This window comes from Aquila chrysaetos, chromosome 3 (assembly GCF_900496995.4).
Source record: "Aquila chrysaetos chrysaetos chromosome 3, bAquChr1.4, whole genome shotgun sequence".
Classification (NCBI taxonomy): domain Eukaryota; kingdom Metazoa; phylum Chordata; class Aves; order Accipitriformes; family Accipitridae; genus Aquila; species Aquila chrysaetos.
Genome location: NC_044006.1, coordinates 13,496,514 through 13,523,278, shown reverse-complemented (window position 1 = coordinate 13,523,278; position 26,765 = coordinate 13,496,514). Strand labels below are relative to the sequence as shown.

Sequence of the window (26,765 nt, the reverse complement as noted above, 5' to 3'; positions counted from 1 at the left end):
TTCTTGCTGGAAGCAATAATGCCAATTCCAGGAGCTAAGAACCTATCAGTCAGACCTTCCCAAAGTGCATGGGATGGGGTTCAAAACCAGGAGGCTCTCACATAATTTTCACAAGGCTTCCTCTTCAGGACTCCATGGGTTTTGGTAGCAACCCATTCCCAGGTGAGGATTTAACTTAAATAAATGCTCTCTCCTTGCTACCCCAACCCCCGGCTCCTCTCCCACGGGAGCAGCCGGGGTCCCTCTCGCCCCCAGCCCTGCCCCATCCTTTCTGCAGTGCTGGCAGGAGTCAGCGGGGCCGGTGCAAGGGCAGTGCTGGCTGCGGGTACCCGCTGGGGAGATGGGAACGTGCCAGTCCTCATCCTTCCCTCTTACAGGAAAGGGCAAAGGCATCTTGCATGCCACATGTAGTTTTTTTAACCCTCCTCTATTGATTTTTAAGCATCCACCACTGCTTCTCACGCTGGGGAGTTCTCCCAACACAACACCGACCATGAGCATGGCCACAGATTTAAATTTGCTTTTTCCTGAGCATGTTGGGGAAGCTGCTTCAGGGGCACATCCCAGCGAGGGACCCAGACACAGTGATACATCCGTCTCCAGGAAATCAGGATGGCGAGGACTGCAGTCCCTGGGAGAAGTGCTGCCTCCTGTATTATACAAGTTTCCCAACCAAATTGTATTCTCTCCTGCTCAGGCAACATTCATTTGCTAATCTGTGCTGGAAAGGAGGAAATTAAGTATTCCCCCCCCTCCTATTGGGAATAGCCCCAATTTCCCAGAAATCTCCCCTGACTTGTCCTTTAAATAAAGCTTAAATAATGCCACACTGTCCTTTAGGCAGCTTATGGCAGAATATTAAGAAATAAGAACAAATACATACTCATATAAAGACAAATATATATATATACAATACCGTCCTTCAAGCTGCCCAGCAGGTATAGTAGGCAATCACGCCAGTCTTCAAATACCTACAAATGAATATTGTGGGACAGGCCATTAACCCTTCTTTACCCCTGCAGGATCCCAGACAGACACTTTGGAGAGATGCTCCATTGCAACGCCCTGGCCCTGAGCAGCCCCATCCCCGCTTTCCCTCTCTGCATATTATTATCTACAAGGTCAGGCAAAACACTATAAAAAATGTTCTGATTACTTCCCAGGAGGGAGCATAAGCAGCCTTTCAGCCTGGGTGACCTCAGGGGCTTTATCTTCCATCAGATAAGTAATCCCCCCTGGCTGGAGCCGTAGTTCAGCCCCACAGGGGAGTGAGGCAGCAAGGGGCCAAGAGCTTCCTGCTCTGTGGAGAGGTCCCAGACAACCCCACCGGGCTCCAGTCTTTGCAGCTGTGACCCTCCTTTCTGATAGCCGTTAGCTGTTGTAGTCCCTCTGGCACCCCATATGTCTGGGTCTCTTTATAAAGTCTTCCCCAGTGTTTATACCTGTGGTGGGAAAAGAACATCTCCATACCTGCAGGGGAGGAGGAGGGTGCTGGGGGCATAGATGACAGGGACCAGGCACCATTTGCACCACAACCCAACCCAAGCCGGAGCATTTTATCCTCCACAGCAGGCTGAGCAGGATCGGGAATTTTCCCTCTCCTCTCCTCTCCTCATGCCTTCCATCCGTAGTGCATTCCCAAACTCTACAGATGTCACGTTGCTCCAGGGTTTAAGGCAGATTCTTGCTGCCTGACTCAAGGGATGTGGAAATAAGCATAAAATGGGATTTAGAGAGCAAAGCTGTTACTAGGGATAACCGAGAGCAGAACGGGGGATGTCTCTTGAAGCCGAGGACCCTGCCCAGGTGCATACTGCACTGCCACCTTCCCATACGGGGTGTACAGGGCATTCCACACCGGTGTGACAAAGATGCAGGGAAGGAAGAGGGCATCCAGGAGAGCATTACCCCCAGCCCGTGGGGCTGAGCATCCCTTCTGCCCCGGTGTCCCTGCTCAGCTCATTCCTGGGGGACAGGGACCCAAGTCCCGGCTCCAGCAGGAGAAGAGCAGGGAAGAACCTGGCGGGAACAGGCTCTTTTCTCTCAATGGCATCGATTATTTCTGTAATCAGCACCTCGTTGCCGAAACTGAACATCCATTATTACAGGATTCTAAAACAAAAATAACCCAAGGGAGAGAAAAAGATATAATTCAGAAGCTGTCCTGCTCCCAAACCATGTGCGTTGGGTCAGTGCCATCTAGAGGCAGCAAACCAACCAAAAGCACCCACAGCCCGGGATTCACCCAGTGCCCGAAGGCGGCGTGGCCCCAGCGTGTCAGGGAGGGAGACCCAAGAGGGGATGCTGCCCCTCGCCCCGGCGACGCAGAGCCACCGGCCCCGCTGGCCGCTGCCCCATGGGACGCGCAAGCGGGGAGCCACGCCGCAGCCTGGCAGACCTGGGGAGCAGGCAGCACCGCATCCCGCATCCCTGCCCGGCACGGCGTGGCAGCGAGGGCAGCCACGGCCCCACACCACCAAGAGCAGGATCGAGGCGTAGCTGAACGTGCGCCCCACTCGCAAGCAGCCCGGCTATTAATATGCATGCAGCTGTATTAATAGAGCTGGCTAAACACCGCCTCAGGCCAGAGGAATATTTCAGCATTTCGTTTTCATCCCAAATTAGACTGAAACAGCTAAACAGCAATTTTTTTTTTCCACTGATGGAAAGTTCAGGAAAAATATAAAATGAGAAAATTGGAGATGAGCAAATACGACATCTTTCTTGTTGGTGGGGTCCAGGCTGGGGGTGTATCTGCCTGTGCCGCCCTGCCCCATGGGCACTGTTGGTTCCTGCCTCGTGCTCACACACCTTTCATGGTTGGTGCCCTTATTTCAGTGTGACAAATCTGCCCACAGGACAAAACTGGATCCCCCAGCCTGGCGATCCCCCCGAGATGGCTGCAGCCATCCCCGGGGTTTATAGCCAGTCTGTAGATAAGGCCGGGACAAAGCTCACACCAAACCCAGCTGCAGCCAGGGAGGGTGACACCAGCTCCAAAACTGGGACCAAACCCTGTGCTGTCACCAAGCCAAAAGGAGCCTCTGGCACGGCCCCACAGTCCCTGCCTCCATCCCCCCAGGAGCAGCGAGGGTCTCCAAAAGCATCTCCGCAGTACAAACATTTCCATTCACTTTTGTTTGCTTCTTTTTTCAAAAAATACGAGTGTGTCTTCAACATATTTAAGAGCGAGGAGCCTGCATAATGAAAGAATAAAATTGCCTTCTATCCCTGGAAACCCTGTCCTATTTTGCAATGATTAACTACCTGTATTTGCATACTGTCCATTCCTGGTTAAAGACTCAAGGGGACTATTTCCAAACACTTTCTAATCTTGCACAGAGCCTGCACGCAGTGTTGTCATTTCCTGACAACCCCCAGCGTGGCTGCATCTGGCAAGCTCCACTTTTGCTTCCTTTTATTAATATTATTTCATATTTCCATTGCCGGCTTGCCCACAGCCAGGGCCCTGCTGTGCTGGGTGCTGCACTAATGAGAAGGATGATGCCTTCCTCACTGTGGAATGTTGCTGCATAAATCAAGTGGTGTTTGCACAAGCAGCGGGCTGTTAAGACCTATGCCCACACACGCACATAAGGGCATCACGTTTTTTGCTGAGTTTTTATGCCCATGATCCCAGTTGGGGGTATTAGGGTCACTGGGAATTGCTGCTGTTTTTCTCCCCCTGGGGTTTGCATGTGAAGGTTCCTCAGGACAGGGTTTATCCACAGGCACCGATGCCAGTGGGCTCTTCAGACCACCCAAACATCCCAGGGTGGTACCTATCAATGAAGCAGCAATGGGTCAGCCCATACAACCCCAAATTATGCGATATAAACACTAGACTGTCCCCCAAGGGAAATGCAGAAACTCTGGTGTCTTTGGGGCTGGGAATGCAATCGGAAATCAAAAGGTTTGGGGACTCAGTAATCATCATAGCAGGGTTTTATTAAGCAAATTATTACTGAGCAAGTAAATAAAGCAGTGGGAATCAAAGTGGCAATCGATAGCACAGTTCGATCTGGGGCAACCTGAGCATGGCCTCACGCGTGATCCCACAGCACTGCCAAAGCCAGGTGCCACAGCCAGCGCCGAGCTGGGGGGACATCCTATCACACGGGTGCTTGAGTGGCAGCCAAGTGGAGAATAAAAAAATAAACACCTCAAAAAACAGCTAGATGGGCGCAGCCTGGGATAGGAGTGTCTCAGGGGTCTTTGCTGTCTTTTACATCCCACTTATACACTGGCCCCATCACTGCCTTTCCCGACATACAGCTCCCGCATCGAGGCAGCACGTGTACACGGCAAACCCTTTTTCTGCTCACAAAAGCACCAGCAGCACCGATTGCCTGTCCTCTGCTGCAGCCCCCCTTGGCACAGGGCCGTTCCCTCCCAGCATAAAGGGAAGGAGCCACACTGCAATTTGCAGAGCTTGTAATCTCCTGCAAAGGCTCACGTGTTGTGCTTTCTCTCCCGTGCAGACGTAGCAGCTACCACAGAGCACTTAGAAAGCCTTCCACCATGGAGGAAAGCACCCCGTGGGCACCCGAGGGAAAGTTTCCCACCTTTACACTGAGCTCATCCTGTTTGCCATGGTCAAACTGGACCGCAGCATCCTCCCGTGGCCGGACCACGGCATGGGGTCAGGCACAGGGCTTTGCTTCCCTGTGCGAATGGCTGCCCCACGAGCAAAAAGCATCCCACAGTCACAGCCCACTCCTGCCCAGTGGCCTCAGGGCTGATCCAAAACCCTCTGCTGACGACAGCACCAGTGCAACTCCTCTTGGCGTTTATTTATGGGACTGAAGGTGATCAAATCCCTGATATTTGTTAATAAAGCACAACAGAAGTGAGACGCCTCTCTGCCCCGGCGGGGATACATCATCACTCCCTCTGACACCTGAAATTTATGTGCTTGATTTGCACAGGCTGTATTACTCAGCGGGGGCAACAGAAAAGTGTGGCCAAGCCCAAGGACATAAATCTGCGCGCTCAGGAAGGCTGTGCAGGACCGACCTGCACCCGCAGGGAGCAGCCCTGGATGGGGACCTTACAGCCACGTACCCACCACCAGCCCAGCGAGCGGGTGCAGTGTTTTCCACCTCCTTTTTTTTTTTCCTATCTCCTTTTTCCCCCCCCCACCTCCTTTGGCAAAGGAGGCCAGCAGCCGTGATCTCAAAGGAAAAGGGTCACTATTTGTCCCGGAACCATGCAAACACAGAGGAGAGCCCCCCCGGCCCCCAACACGCACAGACGGCCCCACGCTGCTTGATGGTGCTGGAAAGTGTCGGTGTCCAATATGTCCCAAATTTCCCACTGCACCAGCCCAGCTGTAATCAGCTTTGGATTACCATAGTCTTCTAAAGTACCAGACTCTGATAACATCCCTTCTGTTACTGACTCTAAATCTCTCGAGTCACGCAGATGGTTTCCCCCCAGCAACCCAGCACCAATTACCAGGAAGTGAAAAGAACCCCCAAAAAAAAAAAATTAATAGTCAGGTGAAAGCCAGACACTGTTGCAATGAGCAGCTGGTGGCTGGTTTTTTGCAGCAGCACAACTACAAGAGGATATAAAGTGAAATCAGACAGCGGTGAATTTAAAACTGACCACTATCCCACAATGTATCATTAACCTCTGGAAGACACTGCCACAAAGTGTCTCTGAGGCTTCAGTGGTGCAGGGCTCGAGCTGATCAGACATTCAGATTGATAGTGAGAAGAGCCACGGCCACCTGAAGCACAAGAGAAAAAATGCCATATGGGTTACAGAGGTTTATCCTTCAGAACGTAGTCCAAGTGTTGTCTGAGCACAGGAAGAATTTCCTTTTTATTGACAGTCACCGTTTTTTCCCATCCTTCCCTTGAAGCTGCTGGCATGTGTGGCAGCAAGAACATCCTCCGTGGCAGCTGGTCCTGCCCCAGTGTTTTGAGCTGCCTGGCGTGTACTTCTCATCTCTGATTTTCCAACAAGTCCCCAGAAGCTCCTCACCTAAGCTCCTCCTCCTACATTAGGATGCCCTTTTATCTCCAGCTTTCCAGAAGGTGTCATTTTCCAAGCAGGGACGTGCTTAAGTGAGGAGCTGCACCTATGCCGGCACAGCCCACACACCTGCAGGGTCACAGCACGCCGAGGCTGGCCCTTCTCCCCATCATGTATTGGAAAGTGGAGATCTTGAAAATCCGAGATTGCTGCTTTTCAACAGTTCTCCTCATTCCACTTAATTTGGGGTTTAAACAACCTTGCAGAAGGGTTTTCATCAATCCAATTGCCTCAAGTGGTAAAACTCAGGTCATGTGGGAAACAGTTGGGGCCCCAAAATAACTGCAGCAGCCAGAAAACAGAAATAGGTTAATGAATATTTTTTTAAAGTCTCCATCTTCCTGCCAGCATGGTGCCTGGCGTACATCCCACACAGCAGCCAGGGGCACGGGGCAGCTCTGCGCTGCGGCAGCCCCGCGCTGCGGCAGCCCCCGGGGCAGACAGCCCTGGCACAAAAGCAAAGCCTGACATCTCCCACCAACCCAGGACGAGGGCAGTGACCACTTCATGTTGTTCCCAGTGACCACATTTTGCAGCACTAAGTGGTATTTCAAAGCCCCACCATGCCTGAATCCCATTGCAATGTGCTGGAGACCAGATCCTCAAGGTGCCGGTACGGCTCGTTGTCTCCTTAGCAGAATACAGTCACATGGGGACATTTTGGTACCCGGTGCTGCAGAAAAGCTTCACCTCCCGGGTCACATCAGTGCCTGTGCGGCTCACAGCAAACACCGCAGCCTTTGGGGAGGGACACGTGGCAGGGCCACCACTAACAAAGCACGGCACGTCCCTGGAAGGCTCCTCCGGTGACCCTGCACTGGCCATTTGACATCCTTGCTGAGCACGGAGGGCAAAGGGCAGTCAGGAACAGAGAGGACTTTACAGCCCAGCCAAGCACAAAGGAAATAAAGGAGAAAAAAAGAGCTGACAGAGCATGGCGAGAGAAACTTTATAGGTTCTTGCTTTCATCCTTTTCCTCTTGTTGTACAGTGAATGGGAAAAGACAAAGCAAAGCCCGGCACCTCTGCAGGGACGCTGTGTGCTGGCTCTTGCCGTGACACGCAGGCGTCAGCATCGCCGCCGCGCAGCATTTTCCTCCGGGTAAGTCAGCCAGTGGTTTTAAACTCTTTAACATTTTCAAAAGACTGATAAGGTAAATCCTCCAGGCCTCAAGTAAGGGTCCCACTGGACCCCACAGAAGCTTTGCCTGAATACTGAAGGATTATTATAACCAAAATGTTTCTGTGGATTCAAACATCAGCCTTTTCATATACAGCCTGTAGCTGCAAGTTTTGTCAGCGAATGGCCCTGATAAAGCCTTCCTGATTTTTACCCCCATTCTAATATAATTGGTATTTCTCTCCCTGTAATCCAGACGACTCCTTTTCTCTGCCATTTCACACAAGCACTGAGGATTTACTTTTTCCCTCACAAAAGGGAAAAATAATTTTCTCCACCCTGTGCCCCAAATGTTTCTTTTCCGCCTGAACAAGCCTCGCTGTTCTTAAGGTGCCAGGATGGACCCAGGAACCCCAAAGCTGAGATGGGAAGAGACCAATGACCCGAGTCCTGCTGCATCACACTCGCCTGCCCTGCTCCCAACAGGCTGGGAAACACAGCCAGAAAAACAGGAAGGAGTTTTGTATACACCATCCACGTGTTAAATTGCTGCCAGACAGAGCCTGGCCATGTCGATAGAGGCATAGGGGCAGCCCTAGATGGGTTTGTCAGGCTGGGGTGACCCCAGGAGCTGTGGCACTGGGTGAAGCACCCCATCCCCTGAGGCTCGGGGCCAGTGGTGACAAGCCAGCCCTGCCTGGGAGGACGGCGCTGGGGACAGGGGCTCACTGCAGGCGGCGGTCACGCTCTGCCCTGGCTGCTGTGGGTTTTCCAGCCAGCAGAATTAAGTCTATCCATTTGGCTTAGTGCCCTGAGCTGCTCAGCGGCTTTGCCAGCTCCTTCTGCAGGGCAAGGGGTGAGGACTGGAGGGAGCATCGCCCTGCAAAAGATGCTGAAGCAGTGTCTGGAGGAAGGAACTTCTTGGTGGTGTCTTTTAGGTCATCGGCTTTCATGACACCTCCTCTTAGTGACGTCCTGAGCGATGCCATCACCCAGCAAAGAGCGGGGCTTGGAAGTTTCTTTAAAAAATTGCCATCCCCTTCAAATCCTTGCTTTCTCTGTGTGTGACTTCAACGGGATACTTTAGAGAGGTTTCAGCAGGTGTACTCTGCCTCCTGTGGATCACCACAGCGGAAAATTGAGCCTGAAAGGAAGAAAATAAATTTCTTTGCTGGGACAGTGCTGTGCTGCACCAGGCTCCATGGAAGAGCTTCACCCTGAAGGTCTGAGCCCGCCCTGGGGGGATCATGCTGCAGCTGTGCCAGCGCTGCCCAGCTCCGCTTCCCGGGGCAATGAGGGAATAGCTCCTGTCAGTACGCACCAGCAGAGCCCCAAAGCAAATGGAAAGGAAGAGGAGTGAGACTGCAAACCCCAGGTAAATGTCTAAATCAATAGCACAGCAGCTCAATAGTGTTTCCGTACAAATCCAGCAAGCCACGCTTACAAATGCCTCCAATTTAAAGGCAGATTTCTCATCAGCTCAGTAAACCACCACTCCTCAAAGCACAGGCATGTACCGAATGGCCTGTGCCTGCTTGGGCTGGGAGAGAAATAGCAGCTGAAGATGTGAGATGAAGTCTCAGCGGTCCCCAAAGCTACCCAAGTACAAAGCTGGAGGCAACCCTAACATTCCTGCTGATCTGTATTTTGGTGCCTGGCCCTCCCTTCTGCCCACGTTGCACAGGACCATCTAGAGACTACCTACATTAGCTCTAGGAAAGAAAAGAAAGAGCATCCACAGAGGAAATAGCAGTTCTGCTAGCTAGTTGTTTCAGCCAGGCTGCTGCTCAGCAGCGTGTGTTAGCCCAGACCAGTTGGGCTGCACAGCATCCAATCCCCAGGCTTGGTTGGAAGCTGGATAAGGTACTGCCTGGCATTACACCGAGCAGCATAGCACGTCCCAAGGAGGGGGGATCAACTCTGGGTCTGACACACAGGCCCTGTGCCTGTGTGGCAAGGGGAGTCGGGGCCAGTCCCTGCTCCTGGAGGCCAGCCTGAAACCAGAGGCTGGTGCTCACTCCTGGGGCAACCGGCATCCGACCTCTCCCCTCCCGCTAACCGCTCCTCCTTGCCAGCTCTTCCCAGCTTGTTCAAACCAGATTAACCTTCTGGGTTCAATTTAGTTTCAGCCCCTCTGTGGCTAGTGGTAAAAAGTACAATGCTCCCCTTCCACCTGTAAAAATCAAACTCCAGCTATCACTTAGATTTTTATATTCCTCTGCATTTCAGAAACAAAGAAATACAGCCACTGCGCGCTGATCCCCATGGCTGCGGGTGCCACGCTGGCCGCAACAGCATCCTTCTGCCCATGAGGAGCGTTTGCTTCCACTGCACAGGGAGCCACAGCCATGAACAAAATCTCCTCAGACACAGCAATGCATTTCAGCCTTACACTTGTTACCACTGTACTTGTACAGCAGAGATGCTACAGAAAGATGCTCCAGGGCCCTGCCTCTGTGCCCGAGATCCCATCCCGCTGGTCTTTACCCAGGTCCCACAGGACACACCTACAGTCTCCTTTCGACCACCTACATTTGCAGCGGAGTGAAGAGCCCTCAAAAAGACATATGGGATTTGATGTTAAATAGTAGGGAAAAAAACAATTTGGAAAATTGGAAATAACTAACAACAGGTGCTTCAAAGGGCTGCAGATCCTGGTGCACTCCAGAGGCTATGCATGGCCACCAGACCGCAGAGTCCCTCCTCGGTGGACAAGTTTCCACCCTAGAGATGAGCTACGACCACCAAAACAGTTGAGCCCATAACATCTAGAAAGCTTGTTTACTGGATGTAAAATTAGTTCACACTTGTCCAAAGAGGCTATAAACAGCTTTGATTTCCCTCAGCAGGATGGGAAGCTGGGGTTAATGACACTCTGCAGCAAAAGCTCTTTCAATTGATTTGTCCTAAAACTGCCCACTTGCTCACTCAGTTGAGGGATTGCACATGTGCCCACTGGAAGGGACCAACAGGAACAGCTGGGGAGCTCCACCGAACACTGGCTGCTTCCTGGCAGGCGGACAGGAAGGGAACAGATGCTGATATTTGCTACATCCATGAACGCACCTCAGGGCCACGAGATCAGGGACCCAATGCACAGAGCCCTGAGCAGCACAGTCCCACCCTGAGCTGCTCACTGGCACACCGTCAGTGACCATCTCTGCTTAATGGAATTCATTTTTTATTTGGTTTTATTAACCTTCACATGTCTAGACACAAGGGCTACGATTTATAGCTCACACACAGGAAAATATGAAATCGCCACATCTCCCTGTTTAAGATATTTGTAATCATGTGTGATCTGTCCCATTATTAAATGTCGTTCCCAAACCCACTGATACGGGGGAAGCAATCTCCTAGAAGGTGGGGGAGCCCAGCTAACCCTCCACTACTGCATTCAACACACCAACCTGGGCCTGCTTGCAACACCTCCGCACATCACCCTGCTTTGCTATCTCACCAGTTTGGGACATGATCTTATTCCTGATACAGGAAGCCATTGCATCTGATTTATTGTATTCAACAAGGAGAAAGAATTTAAAACAGAAGGTCTATTCAGAGGAAAGTTTTGAAATGTTTCTGTATCTCTACCTTTGCCCCAGCCATCCCAAAAGCCTGTGACTTGTTTTGAGCAGAAGAGGTATTTTGGGGCAGTTTGCAGCTACCCCTGGGGCACAGCAGAAGCCAAGAAGCTGAGCTAAAGTGCACCTTAACGATGCGGCCTCGTGCATCTTTTTCAAACACCTGCATCTTAATTACTTCAGGGAACAGATTTCTGACACACAAAATGCAGCTAAACTAGCTGGGGTGTCTTTCATGCCTTCCTAGCTCATTTTGCCACTGGTTCCTTCAAAGCAAACCATAAAGCCAAATACATTTCCTTTAATGCACTTGATAGGGGTTTGATGTGAGTGGTGGGCTCTTTCATCTGCTTCTTCTTCAAAAAAGGATGCAGATAAAAAGATGAAAGAAAAAGGAAACCTCGTGTACATAAGTTTTACTCCAAGAGACTTGCTTGCTCTGCACTTGCTCCATCAGCATGGCCCATGTGCTCACGCGTCACAGTTCCACCTCGGTGCTCTGGGCAGGGGAAGGCAGCACCCTGCCTGTCCTGGTGGCCTTTGCCCATGGGACAGGGCTCCTCCATCACAGCCACCTGGAACATCAAAAGTACAGCCAGGATGGGGATGAGGCCAGCCAACTTGTCCTGCTAGGACAGGTCCCCAAGCATCTCTCTGCTGCAGCTTGCCCCATTAATACAGCAGAGCTACACGGCAGCTTTTGGGTGCCGTGGACCCACCCTAAGCCAGCTCAGATGTTTCCCCAGCCCTTCAGCATCTCCGCTCACCCAGACTGTGCCAGCATAGCTGCTCCCCAGGCCCTCATCCCCTTGACCTTCCCTCACAGCCCCTCAGGGGCTCATTTGCAGTTTTTCCCCACTCCTTTCCTCGAAGTCTAAAGGGTCAGCCTTACTGGCAGGAGAGGGGAACTGGGAGTTGGAAGGAGGCTCTTTCATCCCCCTCCTGCTAAGCAGCCAAGCAAGCAGGGCCAAACAGCATGAGGAGACAGGTCAGGCCAGAGCAGAGCACCAACCCTGCCCCAAAGCCTCATCTCACACTGCTCGTGGCTGTGAGGGCTCGAAGCATCCTCTCATGCCTCGTGCGTGCCTGGGGGCAGCTTCCCTGCCTCGCCACCGTGCACGCCACACGCCCCAGGCAGGATTTCAAGCATGCATGCGGCAAATCCATCCTCGCTGTAGCTTTCAAGCAACACCCTGGGCTGTGTATGTGCTACCTGAGCCCAGCAAAGGTCGCAGGAAAAGGGGCTGCTTGTTTTCTCTGACCTGTCCGAGCATTACCCAGCATCAGAGAGCTGCCACTCTTCCTGATAACACTCGTGGGTACCCACCTGCTGCAAAGAGAGCATCAGCTGGGGCCAGGCATATGCATCTCCTTCCTAGGAACAGAACAGGGGAGGGAGAGGAACAAATAGGAGAGGAAAGATCAGGATGAGAAGATATGAGAGTTGACAGCACTCTCATCTATCACTGCAGGTCTTAGCCTCAGCGCTCATTAAAGCCCTGGGTCTTCAAGTCATGGGAATTAGAAGTGGTAAAAAAAAAAAAAAATCCAAAACAACCTCTAATGGAATGGGTTTTTTCAGAACAAAGAAATGGCATTTCTGTTGAATTGTGAAAAAAATCTGTTTTAACTTGAAAATCTTTTGCTATTGTAAGTGAAACAGAGATGCAAATATGTTTCATTTAGGTTTTATCACTACAACTCATTCTGACATTTACATTGTATTAAAGTTTTAATATTAATACTGTGCAGCTATATAATATTTAATACAAAAAATAAACATATATATTTAAGTTAATATTTCATATGCTAAAATTCAAATGGCAAAATCCCTTTGCTCCATCAAAGATAAAAGCACCCAGCACTAATTAAAAGTTATCTGATGCTACTGAGGCTCAGGCCCAAAAGCAGCACCAAATAAATCCCTTGGAAACAAATCACAATGATGCCAATAACATTTGCAAGAGCATCTCAAGGGCTCTTTACTGACCTGTACTGATGTGGGGATCAGGTAGAAAGTGACCCTTCTTGCTCTTCACACCTTTGTGCATCACACACCATGAAAGCAGAGTAGGAGCAGCACTGTGATGAACATGTGGAGAAGTGGGATGAGGAGGGATGGTCAATGGTATTTTTGCAAAAAAAAAAACGTTAGCTGTGTAAGCAAGTCACCTCCAGCCAAGGCTTAGCAGCTCTGGGCTATCCGTTGCAGAGGGTCGGGGCCCCAGAGAAGGAAGTGCTGCCTTGGAGCAGTGGGTTTGGACCGGACACCACCGCTGACTCCATCGTCTTCCCCAGGCCATCACTGAGATTTCTTAACCGTGCCCATTAATAAGGTGAGCAGCCACGGAGCCCACACAAGAAATCAAGAGGAACTGTGTAATCCTACAGTAAAACCACTACCGGGTCCCAAGCCAGCTGGTCTGCCCAATGTAACATCGTGGGCAGCAGCAAAGGGAGGCTGGTGCTGAGTGGAGGTCTCAAACACCCAAACCACAGACCCCAAGTTAAGCCATACACAGCTCTTTGGGTCTTAGAAGACAGGTGAATGCCCGCATTTCCTTGTAATCTGCAGCTTGTTGGACACCCAAACACCTTGAAGCTATCCAGGACTTACCTCCCCATGTACACAGCCACCCCACCTATGGCACAGCCCTTGGTCCTGTCCAGGTCCAAAGAATACAGATGTTACAGCCCACCGACACCTCTCTGAAAGTCAGAGAAAACTGATGGGGACACTGGGTACCTTTTTATTCCCCCAATTTCTCAAGCCCCTTATCCAGTCAGCAATATTTCCCCAGTCCCCGGTTGTTCTAGTCAGCACCACCTCCAAACCTCTCCTGAAGCCTCAAGCCTCTGGTCTCCACCAGCCTGGAGACCACCCTAGCCTCGTTCCTGCTGAAGAATCGATTTGGGCTAATTCACCATGTGCAGGCAGGACCACAAGCATCCTACCCACAGGCTCATTCCCACCAGGGAGGACCTGCAGATGCACGGAGCTGCTCCACAGGTCCCCCTCTCCCCTCAAGCTCCGGTTCTCCAACCGCCTCTGCTTAATTAGAGGCCAGCTTTGAACTGCCTGTGTTTAACAGGGCCTAATCTTCAAACTGAATATATTTAACAGTGCCTGATCTTCATAATGGCTGTGTCTGACGCCCTGGATTTCAAAGCAGCTCCACTTAACAGGACTTTGTCTGGAAGCTGCAACCATATAATAGGGCCTGGTTTTAAACCAGGAGTGTTTAATAGGATCTGATGTTTAAAGTGCACATATCTAATTGGACCTAATCTTTATAATCCTCCTTTCCTCCCCCTTCTCTGGTGTTTCTTCTCCTCCTTTGCTGCTCCCCCTCCCACCAGCACCAAGACCCCCATCCCTGCCTGTGCCGGGAGCCCCACCAGGGCCACGAGCTGCTCCCGCAGGGACCATCCCGAAGCCTTTGAAAACCCTCCAAGGTTTCCTAGACCAGCTCCTAATTCCCACTGCACTCCCTCTGCTCTCACCATCTCCTCCTCAGGAGCTCACACAGACCCAATCGGTCCCGAGGATACGGGCACAAGCCCATCATTAAAAGCTTGTTTTAACAGGAACATGAACCGTAGCAAAAAAACCCAGACACCTGATTTGGTGACTGGAAAATATGGAGGTTTTTTCCATCCTGCTCTGCAAGAATCACCAGCCTCAAACGATCTTATTTCTGTATTGCCTTCCCTGGTGCTATGAGAGAAGTTGCACATTTTGGAAGGAAAGTCTTCTCCCAGGAGTAGCCAAGATGTTGAGTTTCAGCGAGTTATAACTAAAAGGCTGAAGCAACAATTTCTTTTGCCTCCTCATTTGTCAAATGGGAAAAGATTATTTTAATTTTTTTTAAATCTACTCTATTTCACAAAGTTCAGGCGGGAGGACTCAGCATCCCTTCCAAGCAAAGAAACCATAAATACAGACACACAGTGTTTCTACAGCAGCTCTGAATAGTCCCATGCCCATCTACATCTGAGTCTTAGATGTGCCCACCTCTAAGGACAGGAAAGCCCCTCAGCTCCCACTGCCTGAAACACCACACCTGCCAGGATTTCAAGGTATGCGAGTCACCCCATACCCATCCATGTAGTTTCTGTCATACACAAATATTTCAAGACGCTCTTTTTTTACATACTTAGAGTCCAAGCCTTCAAAGTAACACAAACCATGGGGCCATACTGTGATCTCTTCACAGTGACAGATATGACGGGCTGTGCTCTTGGTCGGTACAAACTGAAGGGTCACAGGCGCTGTGCCAGCAGCTGCTGTGCCCTACCCTCACATTGCCTTTCTGCTGCTGGCATCCATTTCCAAAATACCTCTGAGATTACAAAAGCTTCAACAGTCAATTTTAATACCTGCTTCAACTGTGCTTTAAAATTGTACCGTCCACAGGTCAAGTATTTTTTTAGCACACCTCACATCTAAGGAAGGACACTGCAACCAAGCCATAAAGTTTACTGTCCCCATAGCTCTCAGCCAGCCATGGATCACAGAGCACAAGGAACAAAGTTTAATGGGTTTCGTTCCCTGCCCAGCCCAATCTCTGCCACTAACACAACCGCTCTCTATAAAGTCTGATTTATTTCCTGAAACGCAGCTTCAGGTCCCATCGCGCAGGGGGAGATGTGCTCTCAAGCTCACCCCGAGGCCGCCCGGCGGTCCCAGCAGCTACCCTGCACCTTGGCCATTATCTGGCAGCTTGTCAGTGATTGCAGAATTAAACAAGCCTGTGTCCAACATGGCCTCAGTCACCTTATCTGCTGGTCCCTGGAACTCACACTTTTGCCCAGAGACCACAAATTGTCCACATGAAGTATTGCCTGTGAGCAGAGGCTGTGGCGTGGCACAGCCGGGCAGGGATGCAGCCGTGCACGAGCCCTGTGGGAGATGGGACCCCAGGGCAGAGGCCTGTGACTCAGTTTCCCCTGCCCACCCTCCGTGCAGCACTGGGAGGGGACAAGCCACAGGATGTATTTGTCCTTCATGGCCCATTGCTGTAGGACCTTTCAGCAATGCTCCTCAGAGCCATTGACCTGCAACATGGAGGAAACAAAGAGAAAAATATTCTTGACCCCGCTGACCAAGAGAAATTAAAGCAGCGAGAAACCAGGGGGTGGTTTGAAGGGCAAGGAAGGATGGAGCGTGGAGCAGAGCCAACATGGGGCAGCTCTCCTCCAGCCCCTGCACAGCCTGAGCGTGAGGACATCTCACATCTCCAGTCCCTGGGATGATCGGTGAACCCTTCCCTAGAAACACGCATCCCTCCTGGTGCCAGCCCCAGCACTTCCCCGGAGAGGGCAGCCCAGTTTGAGCCACACCATGGGGTTAGGCACCCACGTCTGGCCCATGCTCGCACCTCCGCCATCGTTCACCACCCGCTGGGTACTCCTGCAGAATTAATTCGCCATGTTTTATTCGCAGTTGAATCGAGCCCTGGCACTGCCCTAAGATTTATGCTCCACGCAAGCCTTATTGACAGACAGCAGGGTTGGGAGGTTAGAGAAGCAATATTTCCAGAATTTGCATAAAACAAGGGCATTTCATAATTTAGCTGATGCAGATTTGGATAAGATGAAATTGTTGGCCATTTTATAATTAGATGGCTAATCATAAAATAACCTTTGCGAGTCATCAAAAAACATTATTATACAAATGAATTCCTGCTTGGTACTAAACTTACTTTACCCTCGTCCTTGAGCATCAGAGACGATAAAAGAAGATCTTTTTGGTAGAATTCATTCTGCAGCCAGCCCCACGTTGTTACTATGTTTTATGGATCACAAATGCTTAATCAATAATGCAGCGCTTTCGGGAATGATGTTCTTTCTCGTGTCTTTCTGTGGCTGGAATTGTTTGGCTGGCTGCTCACAAATCTTTTGACGTGGATTCATTGTTTTGGAGATACCCTTCTCTGCATCTCAGGGCAGATTCATCAGCTGAGCTAGAAGGGGTGGGAAAGTTTATTGGGGTAAAAAGAGACGTCCTGGCAAGCAGCTAGAATCATTGTTCTGGGTTCACTGGTTGACTTGTCAGGTTAACAAATGGCCCTAGGAAGCCATTAAGTATGCAGTGGCTGAAGATCCCTTCTTCAGCAAGTAAAAACAAAGCTAAAACACCTCTTCCCACATGCCGGTGCTGCTTTTCCCAAAAAGCTAGGCTAGGAAAGGCAATTGCTGCAAAGGGCCCCCCTCCGAGCCTGGGAGCCCTGTGCATCCCTTGCTCCCCGCCCAGCCCACAGCAATGCTGCTCCCCATGCAGCAGACATCCCTGCCTGCCTTGGGAGGGACCCTCTGTCAGTGCCTGGATGTGGAGATGATGTTTTCCAGAAATTCAAGTTTGCCCCCCCCCGGGATTTCCCTACACTTGATTTTCTGTCCCATTACAGAGGGGCAGACGTATTGCTCCATGGTTAGAGCCGAAGAGCAGGGGTCCCAGCTCCCCAGCACAGACCCACACACACCTTGTCTCCCCTCATATCATAGTAGTTCTCTACCTCATAAGGTTGTTATGAGAACAACTCCATTAAGCGGCTCACAAAAAAACCCTGCACCAGCACTGGGGACTTAGCTCAGCTCCAGGCCAGCCCTGACCCAAAACTCACACCGAGCTTCAGCAGCACCTTGGGCTCCTGCTGCCACACTCATTCCTGCACCAACATCTTCTACGACTCAGACTTTGCTGCAGGATCAAAGCTTGGGGGAAGGAGGCACCTTGAACAGGCAAAACTGCTTGGATTAAAAAAAAAAAAAACAGCAGAAAATACCTGGACATTTATACAACTGGAGGCAAAGAAACAGCCGTAGTCTGCAGGGCAGCCCCTGCCCAGCAAAGGTGGTACGAAACTTCCTTGGGAATAGTCTCTGTAAAATAGAGAGCCACCTAATTCCTGTACTCTCTGTTTAATTTTCCATGTTCATTATAAGAGGAATTATCTATTGTAGTTCACCCTTAATTTGTGTGCCAGTTTGTTTAACAGGTGTACTGACCATGTTTGACTTTGCCACCTGAGTAAATGTTGAACCTGCTCAGACTTCATGGGTGGGTAAGAATGAGGGAAGAGTGAATTGGGGTCTGGCTCATTATACAAATCATCTCCGACTACATTTTTCCTCCAATGATCGCAAAGCACTTTGGCAAACAGTGATTAAATCGAAGCCCCCCACACCTCCGGCACGCAGGTGGGGGTGAGCAAATAGCCACCTTAGAGCAGGTACCGCAGGAGAGGAGTCACCGAGGAGCACGAGGGGCTGCAGCTGCCCGGCCACCTCCTTGCCACCGCCAGCTCACACCCCGGGCACTGCTACCACGAGCGGCTGGGTCATCCCGCTCCTCCGTCCCTAAACAGCGTAACCCGCACCTTTAGACACAATTTCAGTACAAACTGAACCAAGAACTTATCCCCAGCACTGCTGCAAGGGCTGCAGCCGCGGGGATGAACCCAGGTGGAAGCAGGACTTCCTTCACGGCTGCACAAGGACCACCAGGTCGGGGAGCCAGCGGCCGCGGGGCAGGCCCCCAGGTTTCCATACGCGCAGCACAGAGTTACTGTAGAGCATTAACTGTCTCTCATCAACTATGCAAACAGTGCATTTCAAGGTCCATTGCACAAGCACCTTCTCACTGCACTATGCTTATATTTTAATTAGCAGCTTATGCGCTGATTACCCTATTGGTATCCAGCACACTATGCAATGTGGCTGGCTCGCTCCCAGCAGGCAGGTAGGCAGCCAGCAGGCAGGCAGGCAGCCCATGCTCACTGCCTGGCAATCATTGCAGGGTGCTAACTGCACCCCTCGCCATGCATTGCTCATTGCTCTGGGGTTTTCTTCCTTGAGGGTGAAGGAAAGCTGTGGCATGAGACGGGCAGACAGTCTCCACTGGGGATGCAGGAAGGAGCTTTCTCGGAGGGGCTGAGCTGGCCAAGCTCCTGTCTGAAGGATTATTCTTGTGCTGCTGAGGTTAACGGTATTCAGAGAAAAAGAGAGAAGCAGCTGGAAAGGATAGGGGAAAGGAAGAGGTGATGATAATGACCAGGAGATGAAGGGGGTAGGAAAGGTTTAGTCACACGGCAAAGGCTTCGTGACACAGCCACGCAGAGGGAGGCAGGGTCTCACCATCTCTCTGTTATGCCGAGTAGCTTGAAGTGCAGCAATGTGAGGGGACACCTTGACCCCCACTCACAGCCCACCAGGGGAGCAGTGGCTTGCATTAGCCATGTCAGCCCGGGTGGCAGGATGAGAGCAATTACCCATGTCCAAGGTAGGTTGGCAAAATTTTGCAGTGTTGGGAAATAATCGGATAAGTCAGGCTGGAGGTGTCTCATCCAACCTCCTGCTCAACACAGCATTAGCAGTGACGTCAGACCAGGCCAGGCTGGTACAAGCATCAAATGTGTCAGGAAGGTGCTGTGCCAGCCACAAGGTGCTCTACCCTTACACAAACACCATCTGCAGAGCCCAGCACCCACAGCAAGCATCTTGCTGTGTGCTACAAGACAGGAGGAAGACGTATACCCTGGTTCAGCAATTAGACGCAGAGTCCTGGCCAACTCATCCAGACGATTCGTCCCCACATCAAACCACTTTCAGAAAGGATAACACATTTAAAGCCAATCCTGCTCCATGACTTTCCTGCAAGGAGGCCACCTGAGACCAAGGGGCTCTCCAGGCATGACTCTGCAAGCAGAGCTGGCCCTTCTCTCAGCCTTTGACATGGCAGATATTCCAGTTGTCTCTTCTACGGTTACTACAGGGCTGCGACCCTGGGTTGAAAAGCAAACTGAGGGGTGCCACCATTATTTGGAGCTATATGGTCTTACCCTAAGTTCGTAGGGAATTAAAGACTTTGAGGACCTTCCCTTTCTTCAGCCCCCAAGTGAGGTCACTGCAAAATAGCCTTTAGGTACAACCATGACAGCAGCCAGAGCTCAAGATGGGCCAGTACCCACAAGAGCATCACAGCTGCCCTTGCAAACCAGGGCATCATGGGTTTCCTGAACTACAGCTCACACATGGAGTTCCACTGATCTCTGAGTCTCAGCAACCCTCTGTTGGTCTGTTGGGACATGAGTTGTCACCAACAGCTCAGCTGCCAGTTCACCCCTGCAACACATCAAGGAGGCAATTCATAAAATAATGTGAAGTTTAGGGGGCTGGGCCATCTCACCCAAAAGCCATCATTTACCTGATAAAGCAAAAATCTTTGGCTTGTCCTAAATAAGAGGGATTTAATAAGCTGAGGCAGGTGGGGGAAGAAGAGGATTAAGTCTGTAACCTTTTTTAAAAAAAAAAAAACACAAAAACCCACACTTTAAAATGTGGGTCATACATCTTTTACTGCAACCTATCTGCCTACATCTGTGCACTGCAGCTCCGACGTGCATGTGATCCTCCTCTAAACCTGGCGCTAATCCTAAAAGCCCAAAAACTGTTGACCCATCATTATTAATTAGCTCACTGTTACCAAAATACACAAGAAAGATGATCATGTTATTAATTTCTGTGCAACCTGCTGTGATGCTGTCTTGGACGGGGGGAGCATGACAGAAAGACTACCAAAGGATTTTCGTCCCACGCCCCGCCAGCACGCGAGGAATCAGCTGCTTGCCTGGAGCAGAATTCCAGCTTGGCTGCAGTCTCATCCACAGCACAGGATAGTGTGTCACCATAGCAAGTGTGTAATAAACATAATTATAGAAAAAACATGATTATTCAGAAGCATGTGTGGGCAGAAGAAAGCACTAAGTGATGTAAAAGCATTTCAGTAACTGCAGCAGTGCTTTCAAAATCTCCCAGTTCCATATTTTATCAGAAGAACAGGGGGAGACTTGAGTGGAGGATCTAACAGACCTCCCTCTTTAACCTCAATACTGCCACCAAAAGCTCAGGCTAAGTAGGGTTTACTCACACCTCCTGCTACTGACGGCTGTGTGAGTGTCACAAAGTTGATGGCACTCAGCTGTTTATTCCGAGGTTTGCTTCCAGAAACTGTGTTACTTCTTTCTGAGAAAGAGATGCACTGATCCCTTTCCACTTCACGTTGCCTCTCCCACCACCCAACGGAGAAGCTCCAGTGAAGAGCAGGACAAGCAGACCCACTGGCAGCAGGCGGATGCCCTGGTAAAGCTCATCTGGGAGGGTCTCCCGCCTGCGGGGACACCAGGCTCTGTCACACAGACCCAGCCTTCGCTGGGAACCCACCTGGGCACGCTGGACCACTTTTTGGCCGGTGGTCTGAGGCTGCCTGTGAGCCTAGGCAGGCTGATGTTGCATTTTGATTCACATTATTTATGGCTTGGGTGATACGAAGCTTTACCAGACATATACTCTATGACACCAAGAGCTGATGTGCAACGCCTGGGGCATGTTTCCTAACAGAGCTATTATGGATTTAAATGATAGCATTTTCCAAGCACTTGCACCAAGATGCTTTCAAAAGCCCCGTGTGCTAAGCCTTAGCTGAATAGCTAAATGATCTCTTGCAGAGATGGGGACACAGAAAGGAGGAATTTAGTTGATTCCTTATCAGTAACACCCAAAATGGCTTTTATTTTTTTTCAGGAAGACTTATCCTTAGAAAGAGCAGCTTTGCCTTCCTCACCTTTGCTGGCTAATGCCGAGTTAGAGCTCTCTGTCCTTAACTGAGTTATTCTGCTGTGTTCTCACCAGCTTCCCACCCTGACCCAGCTCCTGGTCATCACCATCTCCCAAAGTCATTCTGATATCCTGGCACTGCCCTTGTCCCAGGGACATGGCCCCAGGGGCAAGAGGGTAAAGCAGCCAGCCCAGAGCCAGATGGGCACTGGTAAAACCCCCAACTAGAATCTTAAACAAGATAAGGGAGAGAGATGGGGAAAGTTTTGTATTTCACTGTGGCTTATTCCTGATAACAGATGAAACTTAGCAGGTCTCCAGCCAGCCACACAATACTCCAAAACACCCATGACAGACACAGTGTGGCTTTTTAATCATCTCCCTTCACTTTATCTTAAAAGACACTCTCGAGATCACTTACCCAGAAAAAGCAACAGAAGGAATAACACAAACATTTTATGCTTAAGCATGCCTTTTCTAACACGAATAGCACGCATGAATCCCCTGCCTGAAGCAAAACCAGGGCGAATTGCTTGGGGGGGACTGGCAGAGAGCACCTCACGGGGCACTGACATTTGCAGCCCAACACGTCAAGGCAAACCCGAATCAGCACACGGGCAGTCAATTAGCCAGCTGCCCTGGCACAAGCTGTCCTCCCTCGGGTCACAGCCTCTGCTCCGGCAGAGCCAGCGCAGCACCAGATCTGGCCTTTCTCCTCAGGATTTCACAGTCCTCCCTCCTATCGCCTGTGGGTGGGGAGGAGGAGGACAGGGAAGAAATAGGATCTCGCTGCCTTCTCCTGTGCATCACACAAAATAAATCCAAGATGGATTGGTGACCTACTTCACGTGAGAGGCAGTAAATAATACGTAGCACAACCAATTGCCTTTCAGGCCCACCAGCCACGTGTAACAGACAAATCTACCTGGGCAAAGGAAGCTTTCCCACAGCACACCACTGCCGGAGCATGGCTCTGGTCTCAGAAAGCCCTGAGGATCGGACCAATGAAAGGTACATGCCAGAGACACGCAAAGCTGGAGATGCTCAGCAGGTCCAGGGTCGACTGATGGGAGCCGGGAAAAGGGGAATGTGGGCTGAATGGAGGTACCTGTCATGCCGGCACAGAACCAGTTCACGGGGAAGCTCAGCTGATCTGGCACATTGGTGTCAGGACTGCTGTGCTTGTGCATAATTGCCTGATATTTAAATAAGGTCCGTCAACATAAAAGAGCTTTTTGTAGAGGATGTAGAGTATCAACGTGTAACATAGATCACACTGTCTGGGTGATGCACAGGAAGGCATGGACACAAACATGCTTTTGGGTTCACTGGACCACCAGAAAGGCTCTGTGGGATGCACTGTTGTGGTTTAACTCCAGCTAGCAACTAAGCCCAACATAGCTGCTTGCTGACTCCCTGCCATGTTGGGATGGGGAGAGAATCAGAAGAATAAAAGTGAGAAAACTCATGGGTTGAGAAAAAGACAGTTTAATGGGGAAAGTGAAAGCCGTGCACACAAGCCAAGCAAAACAAAGAATTCATTCCCCACTTCCCATGGGCAGGCAGGTGTTCAGCCGTCTCCAGGAAAGCAGGGCTCCATCACGCCTAACAGTTATTTGGGAAAACAAACGCCATCACTCCGAACGTCCCCCCTTCTTTCTTCTTCCCCCAGATGTATATGCTGAGCATGACATCCTATCATCCGGAATATCCCGTGGGTCAGTTGGGGTCAGCTGTCCCGGCTGTGTCCGCTCCCAACTTCTTGTGCACCCCCAGCCTCCTCGCTGGTGGGGTCGGGTGAGAGGCAGAAAAGGCCTTGACTCTGTGTAAGCCCTGCTCAGCAGTAACCCAAACACCCCTGTGTTATCAACACTTGTTTCCAGCACAAATCCAAAACATTGCCCCATACTAGCTATCATGAAGAAAATGAACCCGACCCCACCCAAAACTAGCACATGCACTCACAAGGGTTTGGAAAAGACAAAGGTAGTCCTTAGAGAGATTTCCTTAGTGACTCCTTTCCTGACATGCCAGCAACATTCCCAAATCATTGCATGGCCAAAAACCAGACATGACCAAGATACAGAGGGACTCGAGAGTCATCCATGGGTATGAAGCCTCTCCAGGGAGCTCACCCTACTGCCACCAGCCAAAGTGGGGCCCTACAAAGCCCAGCAGGTCCCAGCATAGCATAGTACCCTCAGCCACAGCACCATCCCTCGTCTTCCACCTCCCGCAGCGAGGGAGTGACCACCCTGGCTCGTGCCAGCCCAACCTGCTGCCCACCACAGCATGCAGCTTCATCACAGGGGCTGCCCTGAGTTCCATGCCCCAGCACAACAGCTGGAGGTCTGCTGAAGCCAGCCAAAGCCCTTTTGGGCCAAATCAGTCCCTTGTCATCTGCATGATGCTGCTCCTTGACTGGAGCCACAGGGACCAGCCATCTCTGCCACCTACGGCCAGGAACTGCACCCTGAACGTCTGCACTGGGGTTATGGCAGCTCCCAAACCTGTGCTTAGGCAATGTCCTGATCTCTGGCTGCCTCTCCAGGGCAAACACATAGGAGCTGCTGCATCACGTCTGCGCTGAATTGCAGGTCTTGCCATTTTTTGCAGGGATATGTGGATGTGTGTGCATAGCAGGGAAGATTTGGTTTCCAAAGCAGAAACAACATGATTTGGACACTGTTTTACAGTCTGGGAGAGGCAGAGCAGGCAGGGAGAGCCCTGGGCCTTCAGCAGACCAGCTGGGGCTGCCACTGAGCCCCAACAAGCAAGATCTCTGGGGCTGGAGGAGCTACCTGCTGTGGAATGAAAGGTGCTGGGCTACAGGACTCTCATCAAGTTGCAAGACAAAATCCTTGTGTATAAAGGAGTGTAGGCCCTCGCCAAGTAACCTCACACCTTCCACAAAACCCTTTCTTTGGCTTAAACTCAAGGCAAGCAGAGCTGGAGCAGGAGCGGTTTCCTAAATAGAACTACAGGGACAGGACCAAGGCTGAGGACTCCTCCTGAGCAGTCACCGCTGCTCACCGTGCCGAAGTGGTTTGGATGCAGAAGCGTGGGACTAGTGGGATCTGGCTGGGTTTGACCTGGAAAATACTTGTAATACCAGTCTGGAGGAAAGTGCTTTATAAGAATATCGTTGATGGGATGGGACGAAACGAGAGCCATAAACACCAGCCCAGACACAGGATGAGGGTTGGAAGTGATCAGACTCGGGTCTTTGGCCAGTGGGTTCCCAGGTGGTGTGAAGGGGGAGACAAGCCAGGTCTGCTCACCAGTTCACAACTGTTAAAAAGCCTCTGGGTGCTCAGACCCAAAAAGCAAGCCAGGTGCAACCAGCTGACCCATAAACACCAGCAGCCTCAGGGCAAAATCCAACACAGAAACCCAACTACTGCTGAGGTCTCCTGTTCGTGCAGGGCAGCAGCAATCACCATAGCCCTTCATTTTACACCAGCATCGAAAGCACCAGAAGGTTGTGCTTGAAGGCAGCATGGGATTACGGCTCTTTCTCCCCCCTCCTCCTCACCTCCCCAGGAGCTGGAGGTTTCTGCCTGTGCCAGCACTCACACATACCAGCTTTGAAATAACCCCTGGCAGAGCTCACCTGTCCAGTTCACACAGGGAGGAGGCAGCAGAAATGTGTTTCACAAAGAGCTGGCAGATTTTCTAACCTGCTATATTTTCCTGCCCTTGGGCTGTGCTTCCATTTACCCACTTGTGAGATGCATACAGCAGCTCCTTCCTGCACAGACCGCCCAGCGCGGTGGGAAGAACTCTTGGTATCACAGACAAGTATTTATAAGATGTTTGTACTGGAGCCAGTGCTTCACCTACCTGTTTTATTTTTAATCTTCATTTCATAGAGCTCAGATAATTCTTTCAAGGTTCCCATGAATGATCTTTATCCCTTTTGCACCTCATTCCAACTCTGTGAATAAAACCCTGGGTGGTCCTGGAAGAAGAAGAGAAAAAGGATGACATCTGAAATGAAATAAGAAACTGAAAACAGAACATATTTTTAACGAAAACTCACAATTCTAACCGCAGCAAGCCATAAACAAGCATGTTTGGCATCTGTAGGTCCTAAAACCTTTTGCAGGGAGAGGTAAAAAAATTGGATGAATGGGGTAATCTGCATTTCATAGGCAAAGGGACTGGGGTCCTAATGAGGGAAAGGGTTCAACGGCATGCACATATCTAGTGTATCTCACAGGACAGAGAAATAACCTTGAGGTCAGCTTGAGCACGTAAGTTATGACATGAGCATCAGACCACATGAAAGTGCCCAAAAGCAGAGATCCTAAACTGCTCTACCCTAACAAGTCACTAAGCCCCATTTTTAACTCTCTTCTCCAGGCAGAGAAGGACCAGTTCCACAGCAGGCTTTGGAGCTTTGCTTCTCTTCTCGACCCACTCCTTCCTGTAGCAGGAAAGCCTGTTTCACCAGACTGCCAAGAGTTCATCCACCCACCTGCATCCTCATCGTGCTCTCCCAGCTCTTCATCAGCATCTCTCCTCCTCAGGCCTCAAAGCGCTTCATGGATCAGCCAGTCTCTCTTGGTCCAGGTTGTCAAACCCATCTGGTCGCAAGGGAAGGATGATACTTACCCTTATTGTCCAAGACGGGTCTGAAATCTGGGTCACTCCCCGCTTCGATATCGAACAGGGGGGTATTAGCCCTCCCCTGGGTGATGCTATGGCAAGTCCTTCACTTCTGCCTTTCCCATGGCTCCCGGAGGAAGAAGAGGCCTCGGGGAGGGAAGGGGACCCGGCTGCTTCGGGCCCGGCCCGGCCCACGGCCGGCTCTGCGGCGTGGCAACACTCCCCCTTAGCGGCAGGAGCCGAGAATAAGCCTTCAGACAAGAAAGAACTCTAACAAAGGGACAAAATGATCTCCTGGCTCAACACGGGTCCAGCGTGTAAATCTGGGTATTAATCCGGCTGCATTTCCACAGCGTGGTGCCTCTCACAGCCTTCTAAAAAAAGATGCCTGACATCAAGAGAGGGGAAAAAAAGATTTCCTTCCTTGCAAGGGAAGGATGCCGTGAGCTCCCCTGAAGGCAGAGCAGGGTTGGTTTTGCAGGAGGGATTCAAGCTGCGGCCCAGCAGCCCCAGTCCTGGGGGTAAGGCAGGCTTTTTCCCCACCTTCCCTCTGCCACGGCAGCCCGGGATCGCCAACCGCGAGGGAGCCACGGGCAGGATACGGCCCCATGGCAAGGAGGGCTCCGGAGAGCCGTGGCTGCAGGGATTATTAGGCAGAAATGAATCTGTAAAGAAAACTTAGCAACAGTTAGAGCAAATATCGATTTTGTGTTTGTCTGCTTCTGCAGGGCCTGAGAAACGGCAGATTTAGACATTAACTGGGGCTGTTTTGGCTTAATTCAAACCTCAATTTAC

At 50.8% G+C, this 26,765-nt stretch overlaps 1 long non-coding RNA gene across 2 annotated transcripts; it reads right to left on the bottom strand.

The window, feature by feature from the left end:
• Positions 1–5,258: 5,258 nt before the first annotated feature.
• LOC115339773 lies at positions 5,259–26,313 on the bottom strand. Of its 2 annotated transcripts, none has more exons than XR_003922828.2 (3): positions 25,840–26,313; positions 25,203–25,320; positions 5,259–8,305 (listed from the first exon to the last, which is right to left on the bottom strand). It is a non-coding gene; the product is annotated as an uncharacterized LOC115339773 (long non-coding RNA). The 2 variants fall into 2 exon arrangements; XR_003922829.2 differs by lacking the exon at positions 5,259–8,305 and adding an exon at positions 12,745–12,824.
• Positions 26,314–26,765: the final 452 nt, after the last annotated feature.